The sequence below is a fragment of the Cavia porcellus genome, unplaced genomic scaffold, assembly GCF_034190915.1.
Source record: "Cavia porcellus strain 051 isolate PalLab524CR breed Dunkin Hartley unplaced genomic scaffold, mCavPor4.1 scaffold_19, whole genome shotgun sequence".
Taxonomy (NCBI): Eukaryota; Metazoa; Chordata; class Mammalia; order Rodentia; family Caviidae; genus Cavia; species Cavia porcellus.
This window is the reverse complement of record NW_026947502.1, coordinates 1,680,682-1,690,182: the sequence shown is the minus strand read 5'-3', so window position 1 is coordinate 1,690,182 and position 9,501 is coordinate 1,680,682. Positions and strand designations below refer to the sequence as shown.

At 47.0% G+C, this 9,501-nt stretch overlaps 1 non-coding gene across 1 annotated transcript; it reads left to right on the top strand.

The window, feature by feature from the left end:
* Nucleotides 1–8,792: 8,792 nt before the first annotated feature.
* On the top strand, nucleotides 8,793–8,928 carry LOC111757436 (small nucleolar RNA SNORA2/SNORA34 family). The gene has a single exon (XR_002791785.1). It is a non-coding gene; the product is annotated as a small nucleolar RNA SNORA2/SNORA34 family (small nucleolar RNA).
* Nucleotides 8,929–9,501: the final 573 nt, after the last annotated feature.

Here is a 9,501-nt window from a genome sequence, read left to right as displayed (position 1 = left end):
AGTCAAGATTCTCTTTCTCACCCACAGCAGGTGCCATCTGGGGTATCCACACATGGCGAGTGACTGAAAGGGCTGCCCCCTGGGCCTGTTAGTAAAAGCAGTAGTCCCATCTGTGCAGGCTCTGTGGTCACCCCCAAGTCACCTCCTAAACAGCCACCCAACCTGTCATGTTGGTAACTAGGCTTCAACAGGTGAGTTTAGGGACACCAGATCACACCAGTGTTACCTGTCTGTAAACTAAAACTCGTCTGAGGAATATGTGCAGAAGCTCGAGGTGGGAGCATCTCAAGCTGGATGCTAGCGCCCGCCACCGCCCTCCCCTCCCCAAGTGTAGCCGCTGCTCACTCGATAGGTGCCTGGGGCCTGATGTGGCCAGCCTCCCTCAGGGGAGGCAGAACAAAGTGGCCCAATCGGGCGGTCCCTGCTGGGGAGAGTCCTGCACCATCCATGTACATCACAGCCCCCAACCCTCAGTTTGCTCTCTGCAAAGTTACCTGCTGTCAGCTGGAGCTGAAAAATATTATTTCCCTCAACTCTTTTTTTTTTAAATACAGGGAGTTGAATTCGGGGCGTCCCATGTGCCAGTGCTCTACCTCTGAGCTACATCCCTGGCCGTTTTCATTTTATTTTGAGACAGGCTTTCATGAAGTTGCCCAGGCTGGCCTTGAACTTGTGATCCTCCAGCCTTAGCTTCCCCAGTAGTTGGAATTACAAGTGTATGCCACCATGCCTGGATTGTCCTAATCCAAGAGAAAGACCACATGCACATAATTTTTATTACTGTACATTGTTCTAATTGTTACATTTATTAGTAGTAATTACTATGCCCAATTTATAAATTGGTGTAGGTGTGCACATACAGGGAAAAACATAGTCTATGTGGAGGTCAGTTCTAGTCCCAGCTTCGGGCATCGCTGGGGGTCTCAGAGCGCATCCTTCTCACATGCAGAGGGCACCTGTAACATTCTCCCTTCCTGTATTTTTATTAGTGCACGTTTGCAGCACATAATGACCACACTCATCGTGGGGAGATGGTGTGTGCACTTGGCACATTTTCTTTCTTCGCCCCCGTCCCTGTCTTCCCCTCTCCCTCCATCTCCAGGTCCCCTTCCCTTTTGCAAAAAAGCACCACGACACTATTCTGAGCGACTGGAGGCTGATGAGGGGCAACCATGACAGAAGCCACAGCACAGGTCTAAGATGCCAACCCCGGCCCCATCTTTCCCTGCCTCCAGCTGCCAGCCTCCCGGACTCAAGGAGGGTGAAACAGTGGCCTTAGAAATCCCTTGCAAAATATTTGCAGGCGTTGTGTTAGGCATCCCATTTCATTTTTTCCAGTGTTTTCTTTGGAACGAAGAAAGGCAATTGATTTTTATTTATTGATCATGTATCAAGCAACTTGCTAAACTACCTTATTAATTCTACTTAGCTGTGAACTTGGGAATGCTCTGTTTACACAGTCATATCACTAGGCAGCAATTACCTCTTGGCGTCATTTTATCAATCATTATGCAGCAGATTCCCGTTCCTTCTTTGTCAGCACTGTCCAGACCTCCCCGCTCCAGGATAATATCGAATGGAAGGGCACCTGGACATCCAGTCACAACCCCAGCTGGCTAAGGACTACTTCTGGCATTTCACCGCAAGTGTAATGTTTGCAATACATTGTTAGGGTGCATTCTCTTGTATTCTTAATTCTCTGAAAATCTGGTTGCTTATTATAAAGAGCATGAGTCAGCTTTTGAATTTTATGAGTTACTCCTCTGCATCTATTGAGGCTATCATCTGCTGTTTTCTCCCTCTATTATTAACATGGTGTCTTGGTCCATCTTCCGTCACAACAGGCGAATCCCTGAGGCTGGTATTTTATAAAGAAAAGAGGTTTATCCTGGCTCACAGCTCTGGAAGTGCAAGGGCACAGCGGCAGCATCGGTCTGATGAGGGCTGCAAGACTGCAAGCTAAGGGGCAAGCAGGGAGGCGGGGAGAAGAGCCACGTGGCAGAAGAGAAGCAGGAGAAACCCAAGGAGGCTGAACTCGCCTTACAGCGCCCCTCGGAGTGAGACTCACCCGCCGAGGACAGCGAAGGACCACGTGGGCTCCGCTCTCTCACCTGACAGCCCTTAAAGCATGTTCCGGGGACAATCAATGTTCAACATGAGTTTCGGTCGAACTGCAGCAGGCACAGAGCTCACTGCAGACTCTTCAGTGGGAAACCCCCGTGTGCCTCTAGGCTGCCACCGTGCTGGACGCTGGGGTCTGGCTTGGCTCTCAGAGGCTCAGTCCCCAGCCGTGGCACCACCGGACGGAGATGGAAACTTAAAGCCGTGGGGCGAGCTGGAGAGAGCAGGCCGCGGGATGCACCCTGGAAGAAGGTGTTTCTTCTCCAGCCTCTCCTGCCGGCTCACTCTCTCCTCCCTGGTCACCATACACAGCCGCATCCATCGCACACTCCCTACCGTGATGGACTGCCTCCCTTCAGGCCCAGAAGCAAGGGCCAGGTGACCATGGACTGATACTGTGAGCCAAAGTAAACCTCCCTTGCTTAGAGTGCAGGATTTTTTTTTAAGGCCTTGCACATGCTGGCTTATTTACGTTCTCATTTTTGGGATAAAATACCCAACATCTATAACTCTGAGAAAAGTTTTATTTTGGCTCACAGTTTTTAGTGGGCTCAGTCCATAGACAGCGGGCCGCAAGGCCAGGGTGCTATGGCAGAGGGGAAATGGCTCATGGCTTGACGATGGGAATCAGAGTGATCAGGGCAGGAGAAGGGAGACAAACCCTTCCAGGCCACCTCCCCAGTGACCCACCTCTTCTGACCAGGCTTCACCTTCCAAGTCACTTCGGTATAAACCCAACAGTGGACAAATCCACTGTGATGGCACACTGCCGCGATCTGATCACCTCACAGAAGCCCCACTATGAGCACGTGAGGATTTGGGAGGACGTCTAGATAGAAACCATAACACGGCTAAGGGTCCACTCCACCACCAAGCTATACCCCCAGCCCCAAAGATGTTTTAAACTTACCTCAGTCCATTGTTTTCTTTGGGAAAGACTTTTTATTCATGATTGAATTTCATTAATTACTGGATCATTTAGCTAGATATCTATTTATCATTGAGCCAACTTTCCTTAATTGTAATTTTTTTTTTGTCTTTTTCCTTTTTATCGGTACCAGAGATCAAACTCACAACTGCCTGCTTGCAAGGCAGGCGCTTATGCTGCTGAGCTAAATCCCCAGCCCCTATTTTTTTTCTTACTTGTATTTTTTTAGATGTTTTTAAAATGTTTTGAATTTACTGGCACCAAATCACCCTCATTATTTTCAGTGCCTTTTTTGGGGAGAATGTTTAAAAGTTTTTATTGGTACATGTTTGCAGTACATAATAATATTCATTGTGAGAAACTGATAAACTGTACATGTGCATAACATATTTTTTGCTAGCATCAGATTTATTTATTTTTCTTGCTTTATATCCTTTTAAACTACCATATCTGAAGTTTATAACGTTTTGGGATGCATATTTGTCTTTTTTACAGCTTTATAGAGAAATGTTTCATATACCATAAAGTTCACCCACTTAAAGTATACAGCTCGGTAGTTTCTAGTATATTCACAGAGTTGTGTGACCATCAGAACCATTTCATTTTAGGCCTTTTCAGCAGCCTTAAAAGAAATATGAAGAGTCACTCCTTATTTTTGTTCCCCCCTTACCATCTGAGGCTGGTTTTTACTGTTATATGTTTACATGGTCCGGAGACCAAATAACACTGAAAAGCATAAAACAGGTGTAAAAATACACAGAACTGACACTCCCACAGATCCCCATCTTCCCTCCCTTCATAGACAAACCATTTCATTAGTTTTCTGTTTTCTGTGTTTCTTTATGCAAATACAAGAGAATGCAAGTATATTTGCTCCTGCTTTCTACCCTTTCTTTGCAGAAAGGTACCAAAATTTATACAGGATTCTGCACTTTCCTTTTTTACTTACTGTATCCCACTTGTACATCTTCATTTTTTCTTGCGTTTGCAGCTCATGTGTATTTAATCAGCTCCCTATTGACAGCCCCTCGGCTGGTTGCCAGGCTGTTGCTATTACAGACAATGCTGTGGTACAAGGCTTTGTGCACAGGTCATTTAATACTGTGACTTCCTATCTGTAGGATAGATTCCCAAAGGTGGAACTGCTGGATCCAAAGGTGTTTTAAATAAGCAATGCCAAACTAGTCTCCATCAAAAATGTAAAATTTTGCATTCTCCACCACCAAACCTACTTCCTCACAGTCCCAGCAGCTACACATTTCAGCTGCTGGACTTCTGCCAATATGATTTGTGAGAGATTGTGCTTAAGGGCAGTTTCATTTGCATTTCTTTTAATATGTCTGAGGTTGTGCAGCTCTTGATGTTTAAGGACTATTTGCTTTTCTTCTCTGTGGATTGTCTGCTTCTTTCTTTTGCCCAGTTTTCTATTAAGTTCTTAGTTTATTACTGTGACAAAATATCTGAGATAAATTAAAAGTGGGAAAGATTTATTTTAGCTTGTAATTTCGGAGGTTCCAGTCCACAGTCGCGTGGCAGCAAACTGCGGCAGGAGCAGGTGTCGGAGGAAAGCTGCTCGCCTCAGGACGGCAGGAAGCAAACAGGCGAGGGCAGCAGGCCCCAGTATCTCTTCAAGGACGCACCCCAGTAACCCCGATGCCAGCCCTGAAGGGCCCACCACCTCCCACCTGCACCATAGGCTGGGCACCAGGCCATCTATACACAAGCCTGTGGGGGACGTTTAAGACCCAAACCATAACACCTGCAGGTGTAAAATCTCAGTTTACGTCATCTGTTGTTATATGACAAGCTGCCTCAAAACGTAGTGGCAACAATAATTTAGGATTCTTCCTAAACTATTGGGCTGAATGGCTCAGCTGCAAGGTCCTTCCACTCCAGCTCCGTCTAGTGGGGACCGCATTCCACCAACAGCTGGGCTGAGCCAGGTGGCCAAAAGAACGCGCTCACATCCAGAGCTCTAGCACTCTTCTGTCGGATTCTTCCATCAGCCGCCTGGGCCTCCTCAAGGCACCGCAGTCTCAGGGAAGTCTCGGAAGCTCCCGTCCACTTAGTGTCTGGATTCGGAAGTTGTGGGACTTCTCTTCTGCATTCTGTTGGCGAGTCCCAAGGCCAGCTCGAGTCAAGAGGCAGGGGACGGACTCCACCCTGGACAGGAGGAGTCTGTAGGGTACTGGGAAGGAAAGCGCTGGCCACAGGCAGTGGCCGTTCCCAGCTCCGTGATTGATTGATTAACAAGAAATAACTGTGTGCGATTAGTGAGAAATAGTGCTTGCCAGTTTGTCATCTGTCACAACTTTGCAGATGTTTGACTGCACATACACACCACAAAGGGCCTCGTTAGACGTTTTATTTTCAAGCAGTTACAATTCATTGAAGCTGTAGCCAAACTACAGGAAGACCCACGTGTACCCTCAGACGCTTGCTCCATGATAACGTTTTATGTAACCAAAGTACACGCCTAAGCCATCAAGATGGCACTGGCATCACATGTGTCTTTTTATCACAATGTGGATCCACACAACCACCACAGAAATGACGATCTGAGGCCCTAGCTCCACAGAGGTCACTCTCCAGGGCTCCCCACCCAACCCTCCAGCACCCCTCCTACCATCCTAAACCCTGGCAACCACTGATCTGTTTTCCATTGTTTTCAGAGGGCTCAGCAGTGGCCCCCAGTGAGAGGTGCCCACTCCTAATCCCTGGGATCTGCAAGCCAACCTTGCATATCGCCTTAGTCTGGCTTCTGTGGCTTCCACAAGGCACCAGGAATGGATAACGTCTCGTGGTCCTGGGGATTTGAACCCCGGGGCACTCTGCCACTGAGCTATATCCCCGTCCTCTTTGTTTTTTCATTTTGAGACAGGGTCTCACTAAGCCACTCAGGCAGGACTTGAACTTGTAACCCTCCTGCCTCAGCCTAAGTGCTAGGGCTGCAGGTGTGCGTGAGCACTACCACACCCATTTAGAGAACCGACAGCCTTGAAAGAGCAGAGATCTGTTTTGGCTCTCAGTTCTAAAGGCTGCGAAGTCCAAGCTGGGCAACCCTACGTGTTGAGGGTTTTGTGTTGCTTCAACTCATGGCAAAAAGCAGAAAGGAAAGTGAGTGCGTGGGCAGAGACAATGCCAGAGGGGCTGCCCGCTTCCTGCCCTCCTCTTGCTGGACCTGGTGCAGTCCCTCAGGAGCAGGAGCCCACTCCCTCCAGTGTCTGATCACAGTGTGTACTTCGCAGCCTGTGTAAGATCTTTCCAACTGCAACCAAGTGAAGACTCTGGAGGAAAGGTTGTCCGGAAATTAAGGGGAGTCCAGTGACAGCACCGCTTGCGAGAGAAAGGCAGAGGACCATGTCAGACACAAACACACAGAGAGGAGAAAGCAACAGGGACAGGCGAGCCCAAGCTGCAGGATCATCTAAAAGCCAGGAGGCGGAGGACGGAGGCCGCTTGGAGAGAGGCGTGGAACAGCTCCCACCTCAGAACTTGTGGGGTGCCAGCCCAGCAGACAGCTCAGTTCAGACTCCGGCTCCAAAACTGTAAGAGAATATATTTCTTTTGTTTTATTCACCAACTTTGTGATAATGTATTGCAGCAGCCCAAAAAAACGAACATCAGCCCCATAATTTTGACATTCTGAGAATGTTATAAAAGAGAAATCGTATAGCACATGACCTTTCGAGACTGGCTTCTCCCCCCATAATTCCCAGGAGAGCCACCCAGGTCGTTAGTGTGAAATAGTCCATTTCATTGTGTGGAGTAGCATAGTTCCCACTGGGGACTCTTTTGGTTGTTTCCAGTATTTGGCTATTACTAACTCAGCTGGTATGAACAGTGAGGTACAGGTTTTGTGCAGAGCTAAATGTTCATGTCTCTGGGACAAATATGATAAGTATATGTTTTAGTTTTAGTTAAAATTTTAAAAACTGCTAAACGACTTCCCAGAATAGCTATGCTACTTCCTATGGCAATGTGTAAGCAGCCACCTTTCCCTGCATCCTCAATTGGTATGATAACTATTTTTCTGAGTGAGTACGTTTCCCTAATGTCTGGTCATCTGGTCAGCTTCCCATGACTGTGACAGAACACCTGAGAACCAACTTCAGAGGAAACTCATGGTTTCGGAAGTTTCTGTGCTTGGCCCCGTTGCTGTAGGCCCATGGTGGCCACTGCATCATGGCAGAAATTCATGGCAGAAGGGTCTTGCTGACCCCATGGTGGCCAGAAAGCAAGGGAGCAAGGGCTGGGGTCCCGGCCCCCACGGCTGCAGCCCCAGCGACCTCACTGTCTTCCCCCGCCCCACTCCCTAGGTCTCCATCCCTCCCCAACAGTCGCAGGCCGGGAGCCATCAACACGTGTGCTGTGGGGGCCACTCCAGACGCTCCCCACGGCACTCAGGGGTGGCTTTTTGTGGTTCGTTTTGTTTTGTTGTGTTTTGTTTTCATTTAATGTTGTTAATCATCTTTCCATGTGTCGTCCCCACCCATATATCTTCTCCAATGAAGTGTCTCTTTCTGTGTTTTGCACATTTTCTTTTTCTTTTCTTTTCCTATGTTGTGATCTCACTGTGATAATTTTTTTAAATTTTATCTTAAAGAGAATAAAACCAAACAAAATAAAACAGGATAAAGCCAATCAAAACAAGATGATGAAAGTGATACAGGACTTCAAAACAAGACATTAGGAAATCAACAATGGCTACCATAATATATCTTGCCATCTTCAAAATAGCTGTCCAGATCATCAGACACAGGCATGTAAAGTTAATCAAATAGTACAAGAACTATCTGTTATCTGTTCAGAAATTCCAGCTGTGTAACTTCTGATGTCTTCCATGAACTTGTTCTGTGTGGGCTAGAGGTCTGAGATTCTATTTTGCTCGTCTGGACATTTTCCTCTGTTCCCTGGAATCAGCCCGCTGCTGCGCCCGTTACTTCCTGCACTGGCTGCCAATCCCTGAGCATCCAGGTTCCTCCCATCCAGGCTCTGGGCGTGGTGGAGAGGTCCTAGGCGGTGGTTCACCAATGCCCCGGATGGCGGTGGGGCCTCGGGGCACTGCTTCTTCTCTGGGCTGGCGCTGAGCTCACTGGATCTCTCGGCTGCTGGCGTGTAACCTGAGAACGTGGCTTCTTCTAGTAACTCTGTTTGTTCACAGGCTTGGTTCATCTCTGATATTTCTTTGCGGATTTTCTGTCTAGTTGATCTGTCTCTCTGTGACAGTAGGCGACTGAGGTCTCCCATTGCAGCTGTGTCGTTGCTCACTTGACTTTCCATGTCTGCTGTCTAGTGTAGTCAGGTGCTCCTATATTAGGTGCTTAGATATTTATGATTGTTAAGGCATTTGTGCTGTCTTCAGCTTTTTCATTGACCCCAATCAATCTTGTGTTATTCTTCATGGTTTTGTCTTGTAGCTGTTGGATTGATTTCTCGTGGCCTCTTGCAATTCTTGAGATATCTTTTTTTTCCATGATCACTAGCTGCAATTCTGTCTTCAAGATCTGAAATTCTGCCAGGTGTGGTGGTGCACACGTGTAATCCTAGCATTTGGGAGGCTGAGGCAGGAGGATTATTGTGAGTTCGAGGACAGTCTGGGGTTCAAAGTGAGTCCAAGACCAACCTGAATTGCATAGTGAGACTCTGTCTCAAAGGGGGAAAAAAGAAAGAATGAATGAATTTTGTATTAAGCTTGCTTTAAATGCTTCGTTAAAATTCACCAGTGAAATTTTCTGGCCCCCTGGCCGTGAATCAAGGCCGGCAGCTTCCTGGCACTGTTGGTTCAAGCAGGAGCCTAAAGAGATGTCTTTCTATGGTCTGTTGGCCATTTCAGAACTTGGGCAGTGAAATGGTCAATTTATTAGAAAGAAACAGTGTGAAGCAAACCTCCCCCACCCTCGCTCACCATGAGTAGCTGTGAGCGTGGCAGGCTCTGGCGGCCCAGGACGGGAGCCACCAGCGTTTACTGGGACCTGCGCCATGCTGGGACCTGGAGCTCCAGGAAACCAAGCAACACTTTCCCCTGCCTGTTTTGTTTTGTTGAACTTCAATATACGTGAAAGTATGGACAGCTATATAGAAGAGAACGAGAGACTCTAAAACAGCCATCAGTAACTTCCCTGTTGTCTGGTTTTGAAGACCTAAATCGCCTTCCTCATTCTGTTTGGATCAGTTTTATACTATGTTGTTTTGTATGGATTCTCTGTATGCAAAGACATGGACAACTATTTGGAAGAAAACAAGAGACAATATGATAGATAGTAAAGGTCTCAGGTTGGCTAGCTTTGAAATTTATATATCTTACATTGCTTTCTTATGTCCTGTTTTGTTGTGTTTGATTTTACCCCCTTTAAAATAAAAATTAAAATTAAAATTAAAAAAAAAGAAACGATCTGGCCCTGGAGATCAAAGTTGTCAAACGTTGCACACAGAGCTATTCCTCTTTTTAC